This window comes from Somniosus microcephalus, chromosome 11 (assembly GCF_052327205.1).
Source record: "Somniosus microcephalus isolate GS21.2 chromosome 11, FLI_Smic_1.0, whole genome shotgun sequence".
NCBI classification, from domain to species: domain Eukaryota; kingdom Metazoa; phylum Chordata; class Chondrichthyes; order Squaliformes; family Somniosidae; genus Somniosus; species Somniosus microcephalus.
Genome location: NC_140997.1, coordinates 24081166 through 24108165, shown reverse-complemented (window position 1 = coordinate 24108165; position 27000 = coordinate 24081166). Strand labels below are relative to the sequence as shown.

Sequence of the window (27000 nt, the reverse complement as noted above, 5' to 3'; positions counted from 1 at the left end):
GAATCTCGGCCTGGACAGACCTGTACATCAAATCTGCTGGAAAGAACAATGGAGAGGCCCAGGGAAAGAGCTCAGAGTGCAGCCCCCATAGTCTCTTCGAAATCGATGCAGGGAAAGTCAAATCAAAATGAGCCTGCAAAGTGCTGCTCAGTACCCAAAACTCCTTCACACAGCGTTGAATCTCTCCAGAAGTCTCTCTCTCTCTCAGAATGCGTGGTGCAAAAATGTCGTCGACAAAAAGGCAGGAAGCGGCCGCCTTTAAATAGTGCTCCCCCAGTCCCTTCCCGACTGCAAAACGCTCCCCTCTACCTGTCGTTGCTAGCGGAAGGCGGAATGGCAATGGGCGCCACTCATTATCTGGTCCGGGGCGCTACCGGAGCATTGCACGCTCGACTGACATCACGATCTGTGGGCGCAGGAGATTGTGGCGGTAGTGTTTAGCGCCGCCGCAAAATGTCTGGTCAATTTCACAAGTGGCGCAAAAATCGCCACGCCCGGTGTGGTAAACCACTGTTGTTAGTATTGTTGTTCACTGTTGTTCACTCTTGCACATTGTTGTACTTGTCTGTGCATGCCTCAGCTGACTCCGCCCCTGGCTCCACCTTCATGGCCGGGTATAAAGGTGACTGCTCGGCAGCCCCCTGCCCTTTTGGATACCAGGGAACCACGAGAGGCATGCTCTGTTCTTTGGTAATAAAAGCCTGTTTGTTACTCTCTCTCAACTTCCAGTCTTTTGTAGTAATTGATAGCACATCAATTTTATTACCAAAGTTAAATGTTGGCTCCGAATGCTGATCAACCGATGGCGCAAAACGCTGAGCAGCAGGCGCTGCTGCGAGCCCTCAGACCAACATGCCTGGACCTAGACCCCCAAGAAGCGGGTTCATCGACTAAATTCACACAATGGCTGCGTTGCTTTGAGGCGTATCTGGAAGCCTCAACCGTGACTCTCGATGAAAATAAACTGAAAATCCTGGCCTCGAAGGTGAGCCACCAAGTCTATACTTTAATCCAAGATGCGACGACCTACGCGGCGGCTATCGACCTACTGAAAGGGCAGTATGCACGCCCGGTTAACACGGTCTATGCCAGGCACCTTTTAAGATCTCGCAGACAGCAGCCCGGGGAATCGGTGGAGGCCTTCCTACGGGCACTGCGGGTACTCGGACACGGCTGCGACTGCAAGGAAGTATCGGCCGCGGCACATGCGGAGGGACTGATACGAGACGCTTTCGTTGCGGGTCTAAGGTCCGACTACTCCCGGCAGAGGCTGCTGGAGAAGGGTGAAATAGACCTGACAAAGGCAGTGTCCCTTGCGCTCTCGCTCGACGTGGCCCACAGAAATATGGACGCTTTCTCCCCTAATCGCCCCGCGCCGTGGACGCCGCAATCTTGGGCCATAGGACCGCCACCTCCGACTGCTGCAGCGATGTCCAAGGCACAAAAATGCTATTTTTGTGGCCAAGCTAAACACCCTAGAGCACGCTGCCCCACGAAGAATGCTACCTGCTCCGGCTGCGGGAAGAAAGGTCACTACGTTAGTGCCTGCAAAGGGAAGACCGCTAACGCCAGCAGCGCCGCGTGCGAACCGTGGGCACAGCCATCTTGTCCGCCATCTTGGGCTCCCCCAGCCGCGTGGGGACCGGGACCGTGGGCGCCGCCATTTTGTCCGCCATCTTGGACGCCTCCGACTTCGGTTACGGGGGACCCGGACTCCACCACCGCCTCATCGGACGACCGCATCGACGCGCTTGAACATACGCTGGCTTCCGTGACGCTGGATCAATCTCTCCCGCATCAACTGTCCAGGTCCATGATGGACATTACGGTAAACGGCCGCGCCACTACCTGCCTTTTTGACAGCGGGAGCACGGAGAGTTTTATACACCCCGACACGGTGCGCAGTTACTCTCTCCCGGTCCTGCCGACGCGTCATTGCATCTCTATGGCTTCCAAAGCCCAGTCAGCGGACGTCGGTGGCTACTGTATGGTGACTCTTTCAGTGCGGGGTACTGAATACAAAAATGTTAAACTTCTGGTCCTGCCCCATCTCTGCGCTGCCGTCCTACTGGGGTTGGATTTTCAGTGCCACCTTAAGAGTGTTACTTTAGCGTACGGTGGACCCCTCCCCCCTCTCACAGTCTGCAGCCAGCAGTTTTTAAATCGCCCGCCGCGCGCCATTTGCAGCCTCTCCACCCTTAAAGTCTCCCCCCCCTCCTTGTTCGCTAACCTCACCCGCGACTGTAAGCCCATCGCTACCAAAAGTAGGCGTTACAGTGCCGGGGATAGGGGTTTCATTAAACCCGAGGTAGCGAGACTCCTGAAGGAAGGGATTATCGAGAGCAGCAATAGCCCATGGCGAGCACAAGTGGTGGTGGTGAAGGCTGGCGGCAAACAGCGCCTAGTTATTGACTACAGCCAGACAATCAACCGCTACACCCAGCTGGATGCATATCCACTCCCCCGCATATCTGACATGGTCAATCAGATAGCACAATACCGGGTGTTCTCGACGATTGATCTGAAGTCGGCATACCACCAGCTCCCCATCAGGGCTGAGGACCGCCAGTACACAGCTTTTGAAGCTGACGGTCGGCTCTATCACTTTCTCAGGGTTCCCTTCGGCATCACCAATGGAGTTTCTGTCTTCCAACGGGAGATGGACCGGATGGTTGACCAGAACGCGCTCCAGGCCACTTTCCCATATCATCACCCGGGAGCTAGTTTCTTTGTGCCTCATTAGCGCCCTAAGAGGGTGCTAACGGGAGGCGCAAAGCAACCAAACTTTTCCCCCTTAGTGTCTCCGCCTTTGGCTTTGCTGTTATTGGAGGGGAGGGTGCGTGCGGGCAGCAAAGCAAACTATTATCCCTGGAGAATTCTACAAATGGAGGGCAAAGGCAACAATTGCGAGCCAGCAAACATTTTAACTAAATGAACATTCTTTGGGGAAAAAAGACATCCGAGGAACAAAAGGGATGTTCAAAGCCGGCGTTCCGAAGGCCCGGCTTCAGTGCTCCGCTCACAGCTGCTCAGTTCCCATAATGGGCCAGTGTGATCTTGATCCAGCTGGCAAGGATAATTATATGTGTCTTTTTGAAGAAAAAGGTCAGGAATATGCACCACTGTTAAATTACATTCAGCCCAGAAAAAGGATACGGTCATCTTGAGAGTGCCTCTAATTCCTTCCTTCATTGGCTTTGTTGATGGTTAGTGGTACGCACGGTGAAGCGGTTTCCATGACGAATATGTCTGACCTCGATCGGTACAGTGTGACCCTACTGACTCTGCCCCAGCACAAGGGAGCAAAGCTGATTTTTGAGGGGCTGAGAATATAACTTGGAAAAATAAAATGGACAAAAATATTGGCAAACAATGATGTAGAACAGTAATGGGAAACATTTAAAACGGTGTTCAACGGAGTCCAGGAAACATATATTCTGCTAAAAGACAACAACAAACTAAATACTAATGAGACACTATGGGTGAATAAAGACATAAGGGAAACATTGAGGATAAGGAAAGTGGCTTACACTAAGTACACGGACAGCAGGGGAGATGTTTTCTGTTTTCTCCTTTAGTAAGGATTCCATTATCTTTCCTATCACTGATGTTAAGCTGACTGGTCTATAATTCCCTGGACATGTTTTATCTCCCTTCTTCAATATAGGTATAATGTTAGCTATCAGCCAGTCCTCTGGCACTACACCTTTTTCTAACAAATTATTAAATACGTGTAATAGTGCCTCTACTATCTCTTCCCTAGATTCTTTTAAAATGCACGAATGCAATCCTCTTTGATTTTGATTAGCTTATTTAATAGTTCTCTTTTTTTATTTTAAATGTGGTTATATAATTTCTAATCTCATCTGATGTCGGGTCGCAGAGTCAGGGGACAGGTAGCAGAATGGATAGCTAGCTAATAGATAGCTAGATAGCTAACAGATAACTAATGGATAGATAGCTGCAAGATAGAAAGCAGAGAGTAGGGGTAAAGGGTAGCTATCCAGAGTGACAGAAGGTGTGAAGTGGAGTCCAACAAGGACCAGTGTTGTTCACAATTTAACGATTTAGATTTTGGAATCAAAAACACAATTGCTAAATCTGCGGATACCCAAAATTGGGGGAGATAGTTAATAAACTTGCAGAATGGGCATATAATTGGCAAAAGAATTTCAACATAGATAAATGTGAGGTATTACATTTTGGTAAGAAAAATAAGGACCTCACATATTACTTGGAAAATAAGAATCTGAATGAGGTAAAGGGTTCTGAAAGAAAGACTTGCATTTATATAGCGCCTTTCACGACCACCGGATGTCTCAAAGCGCTTTACAGCCAATGAAGTACTTTGGAAGTGGAGTCACTGTTGTAATGTGGGAAACGCAGCAGCCGATTTGTGCACAGCAAGGTCCCACAAACAGCAATGTGATAATGACCAGATAATCTGCTTTTGTTATGTTGATTGAGGGATAAATATTGGCCAGGACACCATGGGATTTTTTACATCCACCTGAGAGAGCAGACTCGGTTTAACGTCTCATCCAAAAGACAGCACCTCCGACAGCACTGCACTGGAGCGTCAGCCTAGATTTAGGTGCACAAGTTCCTGGAGTGGGCTTAGAACCCACAACCTTCTGACTCGGAGGTGACCAACTGAGCCACAGCTGACATCTGGGAGTATGAATACATTAATCACTAAAAGTAGTGACACAGGTTAACAAGGCCAGAACAAAATCAAACCAAGCACTAGCGTTTATTTGTAGAGGGATTTAATTGAAAAGTAAGGAAGTTATGCTAAACCTGTATCGAACCTTGGTTAGACCACACTTGGAGTACGGTGTACAGTTCTGGTCACCATATTATAAAAATGATAGAGGCACTGGAGAGGGTGCAAAAAAGATTTACAAGGATGATACCAGAACTGCGAGGTTATATCTATCAGGAAAGAATGAACAGGCTGGGTCTCAGAAAAGAGAAGGCTGAGGGGTGACCTAATAGAGGTCTTTAAAATTCTGGAAGTTTTTGATAGAGTAGACACAGGGGCCACGATTTTACGAACCTCAGCGGGTCCGGTGTGGGCGATGCCAGTAGCAGGTCCCGGCCCTGCTGCTGGCTCCAGCCCGCTCTGTGAAATGACTTTCCATTGATGGGGCTTGTTAAGCCCACCCAACACTTTTCCCGGGCCAATTAGAGGAAGCGGGTCTGGTGACTTCATTTAATGACGTGTCATCAGCCAATTTCCTTAAAGGGACCATGGCCAACTTTATTTTGACATTTGTGTTGTCAGTGTTCTACAGCATTGAGGTGCTGCAAACACTGACAATGACTACACGGAGGTGCAGGGCTGCACCCAGGCTCTCCCATGACTCCCTCCATATGCTTGTGGAGGTAGTCGGAGCACGTAGGGAGGTCCTCTTCCCTTCCCATGGGCGGAAGTCACCTCCCCAGGACACCAACACAGCCTGGTTGCACATTGCCGTGGAGGGCACAAGCAGGGATGTGGTCAGGAGGACCTGGGTGCAGTGCCGCAAATGTTTCAATGATCGCAGTAGATCACGAAACGTTAGTATAAAGCCACATTCACCTTCATCCTGCTGTGCCTCTCATCACATCACCATTACTCTGCCTTCCCTACCCTACTCCTGCACATCCTTACTCACACCAACTTACCTTGCACCTCCACCCACCCCACTCTTTCTACATTATCACTTCCCCATCTCACTAGCCACCACTCACACTCACCCTCATTCTAGTGCAATCATACCAACTAACAACACACAAGGGTAGCCACCTGGGTGTTTTTGCCAATGTTCATGTAAAGTTTCTGTTAATGTGCTGTTAAACATTGAAACCTTTATTTTCAACACTTTTCTTTTTTGGACAGATTTGTGTGCACCTTTGGGAATGGCTTCATGAGTTGCAGTGAATGGTGAGACATAACGTTACCCCTCGGCATTCTTAAGGGGGAGGGTGAGCAGGCAGAGGTCGTGGTCCACATTGGGACCAACGACATAGGTAGGAAGGGGGATGAGGTCCTGCATCAAGAATTTAGGGAGCTAGGTAACAGATTAAAGGGCAGGACCTCAAAGGTTGTAATCTCTGGATTACTCCCAGTGCCACGTGCTAGTGAGTATAGGAATAGGAGGATAGTGCAGATGAATGCGTGGCTAAAGAGTTGGTGTAGGAGGGAGGGTTTTAGTTTCCTGGATCACTGGGCCTGCTTCTGGGAAAGGTGGGACTTGTACAAGTCGGACGGGTTGCACCTGAACCAGAGCGGGACAAATATCCTTGCGGGGAGGTTTGCTAGCACTGTTGGGGGGGGTTTAAACTAACTTGGCAGGGGGATGGGATACAGAGGGGAGCTGAAATAGGGGGTGATGTGCTGCCAATTATAGAGAAAAAAACAAGTCAGCTTGGTAGACAGGGCAAATATATAAGGGCAAGGCTGGATGGCATCTATTTTAATGCAAGGAGTCTTACAAATAAGGTGGATGAACTGAAGGTGTTGATAAACACATGGGAGTATGATATTGTTGCTATCACGGAGACATGGTTGAGGGAGGGGCAAGACTGGCAGCTCAATATTCCGGGGTACAGAATCTTCAGGCGAGACAGAGGGGGAGGTAAAAGAGGAGGGGGTGTCGCAATATTAATTAAGGAGTCAATTACTGCAGTAAGGAGGGATGATATATTAGCAGGTTCCTCTAATGAGGCCATATGGGTGGAGCTTAAAAACAAAAAGGGGGCAAGCACTTTGCTGGGAGTGTACTATAGGCCTCCAAACAGTCAGGGGGAGATAGAGGAACAGATATGTAGGCAAATCTCAGAGAAATGTGCAAATAATAGGGTAATAATAATGGGGGATTTCAACTTCCCCAATATTAACTGGGATAGTCAAAGTGTGAAAGGCTCAGAGGGTGTAGAATTCTTAAAGTGCATCCAGGAGAGCTTTTTGAGCCAGCATGTAGAAAGTCCTACAAGAGAGGGGGCGGTACTGGACCTAATTCTAGGGAATGTGGCCGGCCAAGTGGAAAAAGTGCTAGTAGGTGAGCACTTTGGTGACAGTGACCATAATATGGTGAGATTTAAGGTGGTCATGGAAAAGGACAAGGATGGGCCGGAAATAAAGGTTCTAAATTGGGGGAAGGCCAATTTTAATAGGATAAGGCAGGATCTGGCCAAAATGGACTGGGATCAGCTACTTGTAGGAAAATCCGCATCGGAGCAATGGGAGGCTTTCAGAAGGGAGATTGAGATCATACAATGGCAACATGTTCCCGTAAAGGTCAAGGGTGGTTCCAAAAACCACAGGGAACCTTGGATGTCAGGGGATATACGAGAATGGATTAGGAAAAAAAGGAGGGCTTTTGGCAGATACAAAAGGCTAAAGACGGAGGAAGCCCTAGAGGAGTACAAAAAGTGCAGGGGGATACTTAAAAAAGAAATTAGGAGATCAAGGAGGGGCCATGAAATAACACTGGCGAGCAAAATAAAGGAAAATCCTAAGATGTTTTATAAGTATATTAAGGGTAAGAGGATAACTAGGGAAAAAATAGGGCCCATTAGGGACAAAAGTGGCAATCTGTGTGTGGAGCCGGAAGATGTAGGAGGGGTTCTAAATGAATTTTTTGCATCTGTTTTCACTTTGGAGGAGGACGATGTAGACATAGAAATAGGGCGGGGGGACTGTGATATGCTCGAACATATTAACATCGAGAGGGAGGAGGTATTGGCGGTTTTAGCAGGCCTAAAAATGGATAAATCCCCAGGCCCGGATGAAATGTATCCCAGGCTGCTGTGTGAGGCAAAGGAAGAGATTGCGGGGGCTCTAACACATATATTCAGGACCTCTCTGGCCACAGGGGATGTGCCAGAGGACTGGAGAACCGCTAATGTAGTACCATTATTCAAGAAGGGAAGTAGGGAAAAACCGGGGAACTACAGGCCAGTGAGCCTAACATCAGTGGTAGGAAAATTATTGGAAAAATTTCTGAGGGACAAAATTAGTCTCCACTTGGAGAGACAAGGATTAATCAGGGATAGTCAACATGGCTTTGTCAAGGGAAGATCATGTCTGACTAATTTGATTGAATTTTTTGAGGGGGTGACTAGGTGTGTGGATGAGGGTAACGCAGTGGATGTGGTATACATGGATTTCAGTAAGGCCTTCGATAAAGTCCCGCACAGGAGACTGGTCAAGAAGGTAAGAGCCCATGGAATCCAGGGTGCCTTGGCACATTGGATACAAAACTGGCTTAGTGGCAGAAGGCAGAGGGTGATGGTCGAAGGTTGTTTTTGTGACTGGAAGCCTGTGGCCAGTGGGGTGCCACAGGGATCGGTGCTGGGTCCCTTGCTGTTTGTGGTCTACATTAATGACTTGGATATGAATGTAAAAGGTATGATCAGTAAGTTCGCGGATGATACAAAAATTGGTAGGGTGGTAAATAGCGAGGAGGGTAGCCTCAGTCTGCAGGACGATATAGATGGGTTGGTCAGATGGGCGGAACAGTGGCAAATGGAATTTAACCCGGAAAAGTGCGAGGTGATGCACTTTGGGGGGACTAACAAGGCAAGGGAATACACAATGAATGGTAAGACCCTAGGCAAGACGGAGGTGCAGAGGGATCTGGGTGTGCAAGTACACAGATCCCTGAAGGCGGCGGAACAGGTGGATAAGGTGGTAAAAAAGGCATATGGGATACTTGCCTTCATTAGCCGAGGCATAGAATAGAAGAGCAAGGAGGTTATGATGGAGCTGTATAAAACACTGGTTAGGCCACAGCTGGAATACTGTGTGCAGTTCTGGTCGCCACACTATAGGAAGGATGTGATCGCTTTGGAGAGGGTGCAGAGGAGATTCACCAGGATGTTACCAGGGCTGGAGCGCTTCAGCTATGAAGAAAGACTGGGCAGATTGGGTTTGTTTTCCTTGGAGCTGAGGGGGGACATGATTGAGGTGTACAAAATTATGAGGGGCATAGATAGGATGGACACTGAGGAGCTTTTTCCCTTAGTAGAAGGGTCAATAACTAGGGGGCATAGATTCAAGGTAAAGGGCGGGAGGTTTAGAGGGGATTTGAGAAAGAACTTTTTCACCCAAAGGGTGGTTGGAGTCTGGAACTCACTGCCTGAAAGGGTTGTGGAGGCAGGAACCCTCACAACATTGAAGAAGCATTTGGATGAGCACTTGAAATGCCATAACATACAAGGCTACGGACCAAATGCTGGAATATGGGATTAGATTAGACAGGGCTTGATGGCCGGCACGGACACGATGGGCCGAAGGGCCTCTATCCGTGCTGTATAACTCTATGACTCTATGACTCGCAATGGTGATGAGTGTGAAAGGAATGGTGTAGGTGTGGGGTGGTGCCAACCTGGTGCATCATGTGGCAGCCAGGGTGTACAGCATCAAGTGAAGTAAATCTGGCCATGGTGAGGCCATCCCAGGCCTCCCGGGCAGCAATGTGGTTGGGTGCTGATGCCCTGTGTCCTGTGCAGCATCAGTTGATTGCGGGGAAGGTTGGTGTTGTTGTTGTTGGTGCTGCTGGTGTGCCTGGTGCTGCTGGTGTTGGGGCTGATCGTGGTGGGATTCTGAGGACCAAGGTGAGACAGTATAAAGGGCACCAATGCTGATGGAATAGATGGCAGGTGATCTTGAGACGACAGGGGGTGGGGATGGGGGTGCGGAAAGAACAAACCAGAAGGTCTGTGATAGGGCAGAAGGCAGAAGTGATTAAATGACAAAGGGGATGATGGTGTGAGGCAAAAGGGGATGGTAATGGGACCAGTTAAGAAACAAAAAGATGGGTCTGGAGGAGGTGTAAATGGTTACAGCAGAACCATTACCAGCACCCACTGTCCAGGAAAATCAGAGCGGTGGTTAGGAACTAAAGTTGTTGAACTTGATGTTGAGTCCGGAAGGCTGCAAAGTGCCTAATCGAAAGATGAGGTGCTGTTCCTCGAGCTCCCGTTTAGCTTCGTTGGAACTGTGTAGGAGGCCGAGGACAGAGAGGTCAGAGTCCTCACAAAGACTGACTATATAAAAGTGTGAATCTTGAGGCTGGGAAGGGGGAGGGCCAAGCGCTGGTACGCGGCTATGTGGCAGCACTCCTGGCATCATACTTTGGTGGAAGACTGTGTTTTCCCGTTCCCTCCCCAGGACTGTCAAAGCCCAAATTAGAATGTCCTGGTAACTCCCACATTTTCAAAAGGTGCATGACATGAATCTTATCATTCATGTGAAAATGACTTATGTAATAATACTGGGCGGCCTGCTGGTGGCGCTGTCCAGGGAGAGTATAAATACTCGGGCATGGGCCCAGCTTGCTCAGGACATTCTTTAACAGGAACTAGTGAAGGACACAACTAGATCTCCATGTTGAAAAACAGTTGATTAAAGCCTTGTTTAATACTCAGACCAAGTGCCTAGTAGTTTTCTTACATCAGCGCATGTACACAAATAAAGCACAGTTTCGACAAATCAGTGGCTGGGGAACAATAAACAGGCTGTAGTGGTGATATTGCAACCATTATGTTTCCAATGCAACCTTCTCGTTGTGTTCACCTTGTGGAGTAGTTAAAGTCAAGCTGGCAAATGAAATCGTTTTTTTTTACCCTGCGGCTTAACCACTGTGCACAAAAATTAAAAGGCTGAATCAGGGGAGTACTGGCTGGGGGGTGGAGGAGCCGGTGGGGGGTTTGCTGGGGGAGCTCCCAGTCTGGCCTAGTAGCGGAAGCACTGTCTGCTACAACACTGAGCCTAGACGTTCCCAGGTTCGATCGCCAGGCTTTGCTGAGTTAACTGGTCTGAACCAAGGCAGCAGCAGGGGCTGTTATAATTGGCCTAAATGTCCCTGAGCTAGGGACACAGGAAATGCTTGCTCCTCATTATTACCCTGTGCACACATGTGGATATTGGGTGAGGTGTAGATTGTGATGCTGCCCGTGGCCAAACAGCCCATCAACATTCACTGCCCCGGCCCATAAGTAGTAGCCATTTGGGCGAGGTACCAGAAAGTAGATGACACTTTAACCCAGCAAGGACTTAGTACCTTAAGGGAAGGAAGGGAGGAATCACAGAATCTTAGCATAGTACAGCACAGAAGGAGGCCATTCAGCCCATTAAATCTGCGCCGGCTCTTTCGAAGAACAACCCAGTTAGTCCCACTCTTTCCCCATATCCCTGCAATTTTTCCTCCTTCAAATATTTATCCAATTCTCTGTTGAAGGCTACTATTGAATCTGCCTTCACCACTCTATCGGGCAGTGCATTCCAGATCCTAACCACTCGCTGCGTAAAGAAGTTTTTCCTCATGTCGTCTCTGGTTCTTTTGCCAATCACCTTAAATCTGTGCCCTCTGGTTATCCACCCTTCAGCCATTGGAAACAGTTTCTCTTTATTTACTCTAAACCCTTCATGATTTTGAACACCTCTATCAAATCTCCTCTCAATTTTCTCTGCTCTAAGGAGAACAACTCCAGCTTCTCCAGTTTATCCACGTAACTGTAATCCATCATTCCTGAAATCATTCTAGTAAATCTCCTCTGTACCCTCCCCAAAGTCTTCACATCCTCCCTAATGTGTGGTGGCCAGAACTGGACACAGTACTTCAGCTGGGGCTGAACTCGTGTTTTATACAGGTTTAGCATAGGAAAAGGAAGAATATTGTATGGGGGGAGGAGGGGGGCGGGTGGGTGGTGGTGCAGGGTGAAATAAAGAACTTGTAGAAATTCCTCCAGTGGACTATCATGAATATCTGACACATCCCCTCCAGCCTCCCTCGACTGCCAGAAAGCTCTCATCCATTTCCTCCTCCCCATGACACTGCTTAATATTTGCTTTCATTGGCCTCAAATCCCAACCCTCCGGAGCCTCAATAAACCCCAAGCACCTCCCAAACCCTCGACCTCTACCAGCTAGAAGGACAAAGGCAGCAGGCTCATGGGAACACCACCACCTCCAAGTTCCCCTCCAAGTCACACACCATCCTGACTTGGAAATATATCGCCGTTCCTTCATCGTCGTTGGGTCAAAATCCTGGAACTCCCTCCCCAACAGCACTGTGGGAGAACCTTCACCGCACGGACTGCAACGGTTCAAGAAAGCGGTTCACCACCACCTTCTCGAGGGCAATTAGGGATGGGCAATAAATGCTGGCCTTGCCAGCGACGCCCACATCCCATAAAACAAATTTAAAAAAGTTACAAGAAGATTAATACTAATGTCACACAGCAGCCTTACAGTTTAGGATACCAGGTGTATTCAATATACTGATACACAGTAGAAAAAAATCAGCAATTCTAGAGATGACGAGGGTGAAAGGGGGCTTGATAGAGGGCTAAGATTTTCACGGGTGTGAAGAATTTGGATCCGGCTAAGTCTTTCTATCTGGCACAGGATTCAAGGACTCACTCGCCAGTTTAAAGTATAGGATATCGAAGGAAAATAAGAAGTTTGGGTCGCATTTTTATAACAAGACAGAGATAGAATTTAGAATAGATTACCTGTTAATAAATGGGGTACAGGATAAGGAGCCTGACGGGAGGTTCGGAAGGGTAGACTAGCTGGACAAATGGTCTTCTGCCCAAACCATTACAACGGTACAGTGTAATATGCTTTAATCCGGTGCGATCCACTGGTGTGATATTTTCACTTCACCATCTCAAATTGCTCCCACCGCACAGACTTGTACCCAGCTGAAAATGTTCACTCTAGGTGCAAGCCAAGTTTAGTGGAAGCAACTCTGTAATTGTCCTGCAGGATGCTGTTCACGGCTCGAGTGGACAGATTACCAAAATTTCACACATCCACCATTGATTGTATTTTACTGACATGTTCAGAACAACATTGGACATTGAAACCTGATGTCTATACTGGTACACAGCACACTATTTTATTCGGCCTCAGCTCTGGAGTTTTGTGTCCAGCTCTGTGCACCACACTTTAGGAAGGATGTCGAGGCCTTGGCGAGGGTGCAGAGCAGTGTCCCCTTTAAGCTGCGCGGCTGCACAGCGCTCCAGGGGTCCCGCGCAGCCGGCTTTTAAATAGAAGAACCTCGCATGCGCGGTATTTTGAATGGGCCGTGCAGCCCCCCCCAAAAAATTACAGGGTACATTGGTGCAGAGGAGATTTACCAGAATGGTTTAAAAGAGGTTTTTTTTAATTATGAAGGGTTCTGATAGGGTGAATAGGGAAGAACCATTTCCCATGGTTGGAGATCATGAACCTTTCAAATGTTGGTGTTGAGAGAGATTTGGGTGTCCTCGTGCAAGAAACACAGAAAGCTAGCATGCAGGTACAGCAAGCAATAAGGAAGGCAAATGGCATGTTGGCCTTTATTGCAAGGGGGTTGGAGTATAAGAGTACAGCAGTCTTGCTACAATTGTACAGGGCCTTGGTGAGACCACACCTGGAGTACTGTGCACAGTTTTGGTCTCCTTATCTAAGGAAGGATATACTTGCCTTGGAGGCAGTGCAACGAAGGTTCACTAGATTGATTCCTGGGATGAGAGATTGAGTAGATCGGGCCTATACTCTATGGAGTTTAGAAGAATGAGAGGTGATCTCATTGAAACATACAAGATTCTGAGGGGGATTGACAGGGTAGATGCTGAGAGGTTGTTTCCCCTGGCTGGAGTGTCTAGAACTAGGGGGCATAGTCTCAGGTTAAGAGGTAGGCCATTTAAGACTGAGATGAGGTGGAATTTCTTCACTCAGAGGGTTGTGAATCTTTGGAATTCTCTGCCCCAGAGGGCTGTGAATGTTGAGTCTTTGAGTCTATTCAAGGCTGAGATCGATAGATTTTTGGACTCATGGGGAATCAAAGGATATGGAGATCGGGCGGGAAAGTGGAGTTGAGGTCGAAGATCAGCCATGACCTTATTGAGGGGCCATCTGGCCTACTCCTGCTCTTATTTCTTATGTTATTGTGAGAATCCGTGAGGAGGGGGTCATCACTTTGAACTCGTCACTAAGAATGTGAAGAGAGAGGTTAGGAGAAATTTCTTTACACAGCAAGAATGCTTTGCCAGAGGGAGTGGTTTGAGGCAGAACACAGGGAAAATTGGATAGATATTTGGTGTAGAGGAAGATATTGAGCAATGGGGAGAAAAAGGGAATTAGTTTTGGATAGCTCTAGCAAAGAGCCAGCCTGGACACAATGGGCCGAATGGCCTCCTTCTGTGTTGTAAACCTCTGTGGGTTTGGCTCATGATTGATGAAGCAGGGAGCTTGGATCATGCATCAGATTATGGGACATTTGTGACTTGTCTGGTGCTGGGACCTAGTCGGATTTCCCCCTGTTATTTGTGTTTCTACCAGAGTCAGCTTAGTAAAACATCTGTCCTCGTTACAATAGCCTGCAGCTGCACCCTGATGTTGTGTCTGAAAAATTGCAATAACCTAATGTTGCCACCAGAGAGAGCTCCAATAATGACACGGCTCACTGAGGACCTTTAGTGACCGAAAGCCAGAATTACATTGCAGGCCATCTGATTTTAGAATTAAACCCTACCCCTCCTCCCTAGGAGGGTTTCGAGCTCTGGTTGGAAGTATTCCTGGAGGATTTGATCACGTGATGTTTGATCATGTGGGCATTAGATCACATGACAATCACACGAGAGTTGATCACACGATGCGTGCCCGCAGTTTTTTGCAAATGTTATTCCATTTACCTCATAGAGGTTGGGTGCCCTGCAGCTGAGTGTCCGCGCTGGTGGCTTTGCACTAGAGGTTGTTGCGCGAGAAGGTCCAAGGACCGGGAGGCCGCCTTTCTCCCAGGTTGCTAGCAGCAGTGCCCACGAGATTCGCCTTCCATTCCGGGTGACTCCCAGTCAGTGCGGGAGGGCGGGCAACCCTGATGCTACCACGAGCTCACCCCAAAAGACATCACCGCTGCTTCTAGCAAGGAAATAATCCTTAATTGAGAGTTATAGTTCCATCCACCTCATGAGTTGGGAAATGCCTGAGGAGAAGAAAGCAGCCCCCAAGAAGGGCCGTGAATAAACTGCCAGCAAAGAGCGGCAAGAAGCGGAGAAAAAGAAAAGAAAGACTTGCATTTATATAGCGCCTTTCACGACCACCGGATGTCTCAAAGCGCTTTACAGCCAATGAAGTACATTGTAATTGTAGTCACTGTTGTAATGTGGGAAACGCAGCAGCCAATTTGCACGCAGCAAACTCCCACAAACAGCAATGTGATAATGACCAGATAATCTGTTTTTATTGATGTTGGTTGAGGGATAAATATTGGCCAGGACACTGGGGATAACTCCCCTGCTCTTCTTCGAAATAGTGCCATGGGATCTTTTACATCCACCTGGGAGAGCAGTCGGGGGCCTCGGTTTAACGTCTCATCTGAAAGACGGCACCTCCAACAGTGCAGCACTCCCTCAGTACTGCACTGGGAGTGTTGGGCTAGCTCTGTGTGCTCAAGTCCCTGGTCGAGAAGGTCGAGGAAGGAGAGTTACTCCATCTACGTCTAAAAGGTGATGCAGCAGGTTCACCCCGACACCGGCATCTCCTCCAAGCCCATGAGTGCCATGAAGTCCTTTGTGAGCGATATTTTCGAGCGCATCGTGGGTGAGGCTTTCCGCCCGGCCCATTATCAACAAGCGCTGCACCATCAGCTGCCCCGGGAGATCCAGACCGCCGGGTGCCTGCTGCTGCCCGGGGGAGCTGGCCAAGCGCACCGTGTCGGAAGGGACAAACGACGTGACCAAGTACGCCAGCTCCAAGTAAAACGCCACAATGTGCAGAAAGAAAAACCCACCCAAGCACCTGGTGGATGGCACTCCATAAAACTGGTGCCCACTGTTCGAGGGAGCATCAATAACCCCTGCACAGGGAGGTCATATTTAACTAAAATGAGAATGTTTTTTCAAAGATGTTACAAATGTAGTGGACCTCGGATATGCAGTTGATCCTATACTTAGATTTCAGAAAGCTTTTGACAAGGTTCCACATCGATGATTAATGAATAAAATAAGGAGTCGCTAGTGAGGGGTTAAAATGTGGTGCAAGATGGACATTTGATTTTTTTTAAAGGAAAATGGTGTAAGTAGGGCATACCAGAGATCAGTCTCAGGATCCTTCTATTTTCAACACAGACCAGTTATGTCTCACCATTCACTGCAACTCACTAAGCCACTTCCAAAGGTGCACACTGATTTTTCCAAGAACGCAAAGTGTTCAAAATAAAGGTTTCAATGTTTGACACCACATTAACAGAAACTTTATATAAACATTTGCTAAAACACTCAAGTGCCTACCCTTGTGTGCTGTGAGTTGGTATGATTGGACTAGGATGAGGATGAGTGTGAGGGGTGGCTAGTGAGATGGGGATGTGATAATATAGATAGAGCGGGATGGGTGGAGGTGCAAGGTAAGGTGTGAGTAAGGATGTGCAGGAGTAGGGTAGGGAAGGCAGAGTGATGGGGATGTGATGAGAGGCACAGCAGGATGAGGTTGAGTGTGGCTTTACAGTAACGTTTCGTGATCTGCTCAGATCATTGAAAGGTTTGCGCCAGTGCAGCCTGGTCCTCCTGACCACATCCCTGCTTTTGCCCTCCACTGCAATGTGCAACCAGTCTGTGTTGATCTCCTGGGGAGGTCTCTTCCGTCCATGGGAAGGGAAGAGAACCTCCCTGCGTGCTGTGGCTCCCTCCATAAGCATATGGAGGGAGTCATGGGAGAGCCTGGATGCAGCCCTGCACCTCTGTGCAATGCTTGTCAGTGTTTGCAGCACCTCAATGCTGTAGAACACTGACAGTACAAATGTCAAAATCAATTTGCGCATGGTCCCTTTAAGGAAACCGGCTGATGACACGTCATTAAATGAAGTCACCAGACCCGCTTCCTCTAATTGGACCGGGAAATGCACTGGGCGGGCTTAACAAGCCCAATCAGGGAAAATAATTTTGGACAGTGGGCTGGAGCCGGCAGCGAGGCCGGGACCCGCCATCGACCTCACCCGCACCGGACCCACCGAGGTTGGTAAAATCCAGCCCTTAGAATCTTACAGCACAGAAGGAGGCCATTCGGCCCGTCGTGCCTGTGCCAGCTCTTTGAAAGAGCAGTTCTGCCCAGTCCCACATCCCCGCTTTTTGTCCGTGACCCTGTAAGTTCTTCATCTTCAAGAACCCGTCCAACTCCCTTTTAAAATTATTGAGGGAATCAGCTTCCATCACCTTTTCAGGGCGAGCGTTCCAGATCCCGACAACTCTCTGAATGAAAAGAATTTCTCCTCATCTGGAGTCAAGTGAAGCATCCCACCAGTTAGTCCGTATCACTGCTGTTATCTTAAACTTTGTGACCCTGAGCACGCACGCCATTCTGCAAAGAAGTCCTGTCCATTTCTATATGCTGGTCTGTGAGAAGAAGAATGGACGTGTTTACTCCCTCCCAACAGATCGTGGAGCTCAATCATCATTTATGTAGCTAGGATCCACTCGTGTGCCTGAGTCTAAGATTTCTTACCACAATTAGTATTGATTGAATCCAATAGGGATTGTGAAGCGCACTCATCACCGTGGATACCTGGCCACCTCTGAAATATTAAAAAGAAAAAGAAAGACTTGCATTTATATAGCGCCTTTCACGACCACCAGACGTCTCAAAGCGCTTTGCAGCCAATGAAGTACTTTTTTTGAAGTGTAGTCACTGTTGTAATGTGGGAAACACGGCAGCCAATTTGCGCACAGCAAGCTCCCACAAACAGCAATGTGATAATGACCAGATAATCTGTTTTAGTGATGTTGGTTGAGGGATAAATATTGGCCAGGACACCGGGGAGAATTCCCCTGCTCTTCTTCAAAATAGTGCCATGGGATCTTTCACGTCCAACTGAGAGAGCAGACAGGGACCTTGGTTTAACGTCTCTTCCGAAAGACAGCACCTCCGACAGTGCAGCGCTCCCTCAGCACTGCACTGGAGTGTCAGCCTAGCTATATGTGCTCAAGTCCCTGGAGTGGGACTTGAACCCACAACCTTCGTGACTCAGAGGCGAGAGAGTGCTACCCACTGAGCCACAGCTGGCACAATAATTACTCGAAAGTTAACAATTTGTGATTACGTAAGTCAGATGAACTGTTGATGGTAGATCCCGAGGCTGATCCCCACATGGCAGGTTTATGGTTGGTGCCATACTGATAAGTGTGTTCAAGTCAGGCAATTGGCCCAGGAAGAGACTGAAGAAAATAAAGGGCAATTTGCCCAGCTGCACTTGCACAACATCCACAAGCAACTCTTAATAAGTTACTGCCAGAATCCTGGGGTCGATGCCTTTTGGCTAGGAAAAGAGCCCTAACACAGGAGGAAATTTAAATAACTATTTTCCTGGGATGAGAATTCAAATTAAATGATCTGGGTCTGTAGAAGTACCGATGCAGTACCTTCTGACCTTGAACCCAGATCAGTGGCACTTTAACAATCAACCAGGTTTTACAAACTTTAACTTTCCCACTTACTAGTGGCCATAAAAGGAACACTCTGCCACCTTTTACACGGGAGCAGGGAGCACTGAACTGGTTCATAAGCCCAGCAACCCAGTTGAATGTATCAAACAACAACAACAACTTGCATTTATACAGCGCCTTTAAGGTAGAAGAACATCCCAAGGCGCTTCACGGAAGCGAGTATCAAACAACATTTGACACCGAGCTACACAAGGAGATACAGTATTAGGACAGGTGACCAAAAGCTTGGTCAAAGAAGTGAGTTTTAAGGAGCGTCTTAAAGGCGGAAAGAGAGGTAGAGAGGCGGAGAGTTTTAGGGAGGAAAGTCCAGAGCTTGGGGTTGTAAGATTAGGCCCTTTACGGTACCCGGTCTGACAGTTACTTAGAGTGAAGACAATGAGACAAAGGTTTCAGGGTAACTGCTTCTTTATTTAAAATCAATCAAGTTTACAAGCAAGCATAAAATCATGTTTACACCCAAGCACAAGCTTCAACGAGCAAGCATAAGCATACATACGTACTAACACCAGCGAGTGACCAGTTCGGCGGTGACTAGTAGGCTCTTCTTTCTGTGCGCCCGGTCAATTTGCCTGACTCACTGCGACATTCCCAAGCATTCCCTAACTGTGTCCTTTATACCCAAAACTTGGGAGGCCTCCCAATGCGTACGTGTCCTAGACCACATTGACGATTGTTCAATCATAGGTATCTCTTCTCCTTATCTGCAGTCAGTGGGCCTCAAGGCCGCTTGCACCATGTCTGAAGGGATTCCTCATTGTTCAGTCAGCATAAAGGTTTGTTTTGCAGAACTCTCGAGGTCATGTCTGATGAGGTTTGCAGAAGTTAACTAAATCTGTAGAGAATGGGCCTCAAGGCCGCTTACGCCAGGTCATCTCTTCTCCTTACCTGTAGACAATGGGCCGCTTATGCCATGTCTAAAAGGGTTACAGAAGTTAACGAAATCTGTTTAAAGGTTTGTTTGCAGACCTCTCAAAGCATGCTGGTACATTACATTCAGCTAAGTCACAACGAACAGCGAGTTATATCTTACAGGGCTCAGGCAGCTAAGGCACGGCCACCAATGGTTGAGCGATTATAATCAGGGATGCTCAAGAGGCCAGAATTGGAGTGTGATGAAATATGCCATTCATCAGACTCTGTAGTTATAACTGTATATATTGTATTGCCTGCTCCGGTGTTTGTACCTTGTATTGTGTATAGGGCACCGCCCCCCTTGTGTGTCGGCTCCACCCATACCTGGCCCTACTTAAAACAAGTCCAGGCTTGTCTTGCAGTAGAACAGCAGCACGCTAGGTGAAGCTAGGTGCAGACACCGGCATCTTTTCTTTGCTAATAAAAGCCTTGTTTTATTCTGCTAACTTCAAGTCTTGAAGTTATTGAGGCGCATCAATTTTATTAGCAAACTTTTAACGATGGATCAACTTTTGAAACCGGAACGCTTGGATTTGGACCCGCACGCTTCGGATGCATCGGCACGGTTTGGACACTGGTTCCAGTGCTTGGAATTCTTTATGGCCAACTCCGAAGCCGTCACAGCCTCTAAAGCCACCGGAGATGTGAAACTCGGGATCCTGCAGAATCGGGTAAGCCACCGGGTTTTTCCACTCATACAAGACGCCGCCACCTACCTGGATGCCTGCAACATTCTAAAGGCCCACTATCAGCGGCCTACCAACGAGGTGTACGCCAGGCACCTGCTTGCTACCTGCACACAGCGACCCGGAGAGTCGCTAGAGGACTTTCTAGTCACCCTAAAAGTGCTTGGCAAAGACTGCAAATGCAAAGACGTGAAAGCCACGGTATACACAGACGAGCTGATTCGGGATGCCTTTATCGCAGGCCTTAGCTCTAATTACATCCGGCAGAGACTGCTAGAGAAAACGGGCCTAGATCTGACACAGGCTGTGGACACAGCGCGATTGTTGGATGTGGCTCAGAAGAACTCTGACTCCTACTCGGCAGGCCGCGCGGCCCACGCCGCCTCTGCTTCCCCGCCCGGTAGCCCAACACCGTCGGGGCCCTGCTCTCCCCCCAGAAGCCCTACAACCGCCGCGACGCATCGGGGCCCCAAATGCTACTTCTGCGGGCAGCCGAAGCACACCAGGAACCTGTGCCCGGCGAAAGGCACCACCTGCTTTAAGTGCGGTAAGAAGGGGCACTTTGGGAAGGTGTGCAGAGGGAACCCCGCAGGCAAAACCGCCACCACCGCGTGCGCGCCGTGGGAGCGGCCATCTTGGACGCCATCTTGTCCGACCTCGTGGGGTCCGCCATCTCGCGAGCAGACAGCGTGGACGCCATCTTACCCGGCCTCGTGTGGCCTACCATCTTGTCCCGATCAGGGCCCTACAGTGGCGTCGATCACAGTGGACCAGTCCAGACCGCACCCACTATCCAAATCGATGGTGGACATTGAGGTAAACGGGTGCAAGGTTAAATGTTTAATTGACAGCGGGAGCACAGAGAGCTTCATTCACCCTGATCTGGTACAATGACTCTCTCTAACTATAGTCCCTACTCAGGGCAGGATCTCTATGGCCGACAAAACCCAGATATCGACTATTGCGGGTTACTGCGCGGTACGATTGTCCGTTAAAGACACTGTATATAATAATTTTAAACTGTTAATTATGAAGGATTTATGTGTGAGCGTGATCTTGGGCCTGGTTTTTCAGTGCCACCACCAAAGCATCACGCTCAATTTCGGTGGGACCCAGCCGCCCCTCACAGTGTGCGGTCTGGCTACCCTGAAGGTAAAGCCGCCTTCGCTATTCGCGAACCTTACCCCTAACTGCCGGCCAATAGCGACCAAAAGCAGGAGGTACAGCTGGGAGGACAGGCGGTTTATCGCGACCGAGGTAGACAGGCTCCTGAAGGAGCGCATTATTGAACGCAGCAACAGCCCGTGGCGCGCCCAAGTGGTGGTGGTGAGGGGTAGCGAGAAGAAGCGGATGGTGATTGACTATAGTCAAACAGTCAACATCTATACCCAACTAGATGCCTACCCGCTACCCCGCATATCCGAGATGGTGAACCAAATCGCCCAATACCGGGTGTTCTCCACCATCGACCTCAAGTCAGCGTACCACCAGCTCCCTATCAGACCAGAGGACCGTTCGTACACCGCCTTCGAGGCAAACGGACGCCTCTACCAGTTCCTCAGAGTCCCCTTTGGGGTGACGAATGGGGTCTCGGTCTTTCAGAGGGAGATGGACCGCATGGTCGATGACCACCACTTGCAGGCAACCTTCCCCTATCTCGACAACGTCACCATCTGCGGCCACAACCAACAGGACCACGACTCAAACCTCGCAAGGTTTCTGAAAACCGCACAAAAACTCAACCTCACCTACAACGAGGACAAGTGCATTTTCAACACCACGCGCCTCTGCATACTAGGCAGCGTGGTGGAGAATGGGGAAATCGGACCAGACCCCGACCGATTGCGCCCCCTACGGGAGCTGCCCCTGCCCAACACTCCCAAAGCCCTGAAAAGGTGCCTGGGGTTATTCTCGTATTATGCCCAATGGGTCCCTAACTACTCCGATAAAGCCCGTCCCCTCTTGAAAGCATCCTCTTTCCCGCTCTCTGCTGAGGCCTATGCTGCCTTCAAAAGCATTAAGCAGGATATTGAGTGGGCCACGCTACAGGCAGTGGACGAGAACACTCCCTTTCAAGTGGAAAGTGATGCGTCTGACTTTGCCTTGGCGGCCACCCTCAACCAGGCAGGGCGGCCCGTAGCTTTCTTCTCGAGGACCCTCCAGGGGCCCGAGATCAGACACTCCTCCGTGGAAAAGGAGGCCCAAGCCATCGTGGAGGCAGTGCGCCACTGGCGGCACTACCTAGCCGGCAAACGTTTCACCCTACTTACCGACCAGCGGTCGGTAGCGTTTATGTTCAATAATAAACAGAGGGGGAAGATTAAAAATGATAAGATTCTTAGGTGGCGGATCGAGCTCTCCACCTTCGAGTACGACATCATATACCGGCCGGGGGCCCTTAACGAATCCCCCGACGCCCTCTCACGAGGGATGTGTGCCAACGCCACCGGGGATCGGCTACAGACCCTCCACAACGACCTCTGCCACCCAGGGGTCACATGGCTGTTCCACTTCATAAAGTCCCGCAACTTACCCTACTCGATTGAGGAAGTTCGGTCCCTGACCAGGAACTGCTGCACTTGCGCTGAGTGCAAGCCTCGGTTCTACCGCCCTGATAGAGCCCACCTAATCAAAGCTACATGGCCCTTTGAGCGGCTTAGCTTAGATTTCAAGGGCCCCCTCCCGTCCGTCGACCGCAATGTTTACTTCCTGAACATTGTGGACGAATACTCCCGTTTCCCATTCGCCTTCCCCTGCCCAGACATGACCAGCGCCATGGTCATTAAATGCCTCAACAGCCTGTTCTGCCTGTTCGGTATGCCAAGCTATATCCACACGGATAGGGGGGCGGCCTTCATGAGTGAAGAGCTACGCCAGTACATGCTGTCCAAGGGGATCGCCACGAGCCGTACCACCAGCTACAACCCCCGGGGTAACGGTCAGGTGGAGCGAGAGAACGGGACAGTATGGAGGGCAGTCACCCTAACTCTAAGGACCAAGGGCCTCCCTATCTCCCGCTGGCAGTAAGTCCTCCCAGATGTGCTCCACTCAATACGGTCACTATTGTGTACCACCACTAATGCCACGCCTCATGAGCTAATGTTTGTGTTTCCCCGGAAATCCACCTCAGGCGTATCCATACCGTCATGGCTCTCCACCCCAGGTCCGGTACTTCTGCGAAAGCATGTGAGGGGTCACAAGACGGACCCTCTCGTGGAGCCAGTGCACCTGCTCCACGCCAACCCACAATATGCGTATGTCCGGCACGCCGACGGACGGGAGGACACTGTGTCCATAAAAGACCTCGCCCCAGCCGGTAACAACAGCAACAACGACAACGACTACAACAACAACAACAACAACCACAACAACTATTACCCACCCACTCCACCCACTATTCTTTCATCACCCCCGGAAGAACACCAGCCAACGGTACCCCCACCACCTACCCCCCCACCACCTACTCCTTCAACAACCCCGGTGGCGCCCCCGGCAGAGACCCAGGAGACCACCCGGGACACCCAGCCGGCACCCGCGGCACCGCAACCGTTACGTCGGTCACAGAGGACTATCACACCCCCGGACAGACTAAATCTGTAGAAGGGGTGAATGTGATGAAATATGCCATTCATCAGACTCTGTAGTTAACTGTATATATTGTATTGCCTGCTCCGGTGTTTGTACCTTGTATTGTGTATAGGGCACCGCCCCCCTTGTGTGTCGGCTCCACCCATACCTGGCCCTACTTAAGACAAGTCCAGGCTTGTCTTGCAGTAGAACAGCAGCACGCTAGGTGAAGCTAGGTGCAGACACCGGCATCTTTTCTTTGCTAATAAAAGCCTTGTTTTATTCTGCTAACTTCGAGTCTTGAAGTTATTGAGGCGCATCATGGAGGAGCGCAGATATCTCGGAGGGTTGTGGGGCTGGAGGAGGTTACAGAGATAGAGAGAGGCGAGGCCATGGAGGAGTTGAAAACAGGGCTGAGAATTTTAACCAACACCTTGCCTCTTTTTCCAGTGGACAAATGTAAGGAGAGTAAAATTAATCACAATTTTTGTGCCATTCCCTCTTTAAATAGCTTTTATTTGCTTCTTGGTTGCTTTGTATAGGTTGTGAAGCTTTCAATCACAAACTTCGAGAGGGGATTCTTTAAAAAAAACACTTTCCAAAAATAAATATGCTATTCTACAAATAAAGAAGTGGTTAATGAATTAAAATTTTAAAAAAATTTAGAAGATAAAAATGACAATGAAAGGGTCAAGGTTCTCGTACCCTGAACACCTGGTGTTGCGCGCCACTGTCGATAACCAGATGTAGCTGCGCATCATTGGTTTCAAATTGGTCCTCACAGAATCATACAGCACAGAAGGAGGCCATTCGGCCCATCACGCCTGCGCTGGCTCTTTGAAAGAGCGATCCAATTAGTCCCACTCCCCGCTGTTTCCCCATAGCCTTGCAAATTCTTCCTTTTCAAGTATATAACCAATTCCCTGTTGACAGTTACTACTGAGTCTGCCTCCACCACCCTTTCAGGCAGCGCTTTCCAGATCGCAACAACTCGCTGCGTAAAAAACATGTTTCCTCCTCTCCTCTCTGATTCTTCTGCCAATTATCTTAAAACTGTATCCCCTGGTTACCGATCCTCCAGCCAGTGGAAACAGTTTCTCCTTATTTACCCCTTCATAATTTTGAGCACCTCTATTAAATCTCCCCTTAACCTTCTCTGCTCTAAGGAGAACAATCCTTGTGCTCTACACAACAGAAGTCCCCCATTCTGCTCCTCTGATTAAAGAAAATGTGCTGCAGACTGTGCTCTGAAAGCTTATTATATAATGAAATATGTAAATCAGAATCAGCACATAAAGTGGTCTGTTGCATTCACTTGATCATATAGACAAGATCAGAATGATTAAAGGTAAGCTGTTTGAAAATGAGCCAATTTTAATTCAAAAGTAAGTGAAAAGATGCTGTCTTATGAAACAAGACAGTACACTTTTCTCCATGAAAGTGTTTCTCAAATCCCAGAACACAACATGATCTTTTGTTGCCGACCTTTAATGCTTCAGTAAAAGCCAGTTTTAAAAGTTTTAAAACTTGTAACCTAAGGACTATGTTATCTATTCAACAATACGGAGGCGGTTGATTTTCTCATCCTCGTTCCACACTGATATACCATCTCTGCAGGACATCAATAAATCATTGCTTAAATCAAACATTCGGAACTCACGAAATTCATTAAAATTAATAAAGGATTCCCGCTTGCTAATTAACAATGGGAGAGGCCGTTGCAAACAACTGCTCGCCATTAATATTTTATGTTACAATTAGAAAAAGCATCTCTGCTTTATTTTAATTATGTAAAAATAAACATTTCGGGATAAATCTGCATGACTGTCTACAATTAGTGTGGAAAGCACAATACTTAACGTATGTTTGCAGGAGACTGCGCTGTTATGTATAGATTGCAAAATTAAACTTTGAGAATTGCATTCTCAGCTACACTTCATTTCAACTTCTTTGTACCCAAACATGCCATTCCCTCTTTAAATAGCTTTTATTTGCTTCTTGGTTGCTTTGTATAGGCTGTGAACGTGTTTACATGGTACCATAAATACTCCTGGTGTGTGTTTGGATTTGCTGCACACTGCATTTCCAGAAAACAATGGAAATATTTTGCATTTAAACTGAAAGTGAGCAAGTGGTTACAATTTAATGAACATGTCAACTGAAGAGAAAGGAATAATGGGAAGAACGCAGGTTTTCAACTCTCATCACCACATTGTTTGCAAAGCCTGTCAGTAAATTAAAATTTAACAAACCTGGAACCGTTCACTGGATCTGCTCGGGGCCCCCTGGTGGATGAGCCTGGTAGGGGCCGCGGGGCCAAAGTAGCGGGAAGGAAGTATGCAGGCGCAAACCACTGGCGCAAAGCTTTACTTATCTCCCGGGTTTTTATTCATTCTCGAGATATGGGCGTCGCTGGCCAGGCCAGCATTTATTGCCCATCCCTAGTTGCCCTTGAGAAGGTGGTGCTGAGCTGCCTTCTTGAACCGCTGCAGTCCGTGTGGTGAAGGTACTAGGGAGGGAGTTCCAGGATTTTTGACCCAGCGACGGTGAAGGATTGGTGATATACTCCCAATTCAGGATGGTGTGTGACTTGGAGGGGAACTGGGAGGTAGTGGTGTTCCCTTACGCCTGCTGCCCTTGTTCTTCTAGGTGGTAGAGGTCGCGGGTTTGGGAGATGCTGCCGAACAACAGTATCCGGGAGATTAACCTTCCATTCCGGGAGACTCCTGGACAATCTCGGAGGGTTGGTGTCCCTACTCCTCCCCTGGAAAGATTGATTCCAAAAATTTAGCATGAGCCCTAAAACACTAACTTTGCCTTCCAAGTCCAACAGAATTGTAACATTAAAAAATCTTAGCAGGTTGTGAAGCCGCGGAGTTCCTCAGGACTTCTCCCGTTTCGCTACCGTAACTTTGGCAGGTACCCCTATCACGTGGATAAATGGGGTTCCCCTGAACTTAAACAAAGAACTTGCATTTATATAGCGCCTTTCAAGATCTCGGGACGTCCCAAAGCGCTTTACAGCCAATGAAGGAGTGCCGGCCTGGATTAGGCGCTGGAGTCTCTGGAGTGGGACTTTGAACCCACAACCTTCTGGCTCAGAAGCAAGAGTGCTCCCCACTGAGCCATTGGCTGATGCCTAGTTATGGTGGTGGGGCGGGAGTGGGGGGAAGACCTGAGGAAATTCCCAGCGTATGTCAACATTTAAGAATGGGTTAAATAGGTGGATGCCGGAAAGCGGGGGCTAAAGGGATATGGGCGCAGGGTGGGCACATGGGACCAGGACTGCTGAACATGTGGAGGATAAACACCAACACGGATTGGTTGGGCCCAACATCCTGTTCCCGTGTTGTCATTT

General features: G+C 48.7%; 1 protein-coding gene across 3 annotated transcripts in view; it reads left to right on the top strand.

Moving 5' to 3' along the window:
* Window positions 1–27000, top strand: part of slc29a4a (solute carrier family 29 member 4a) — a 204357-nt gene that overhangs the window by 108141 nt on the left and 69216 nt on the right. The window lies entirely within an intron of this gene.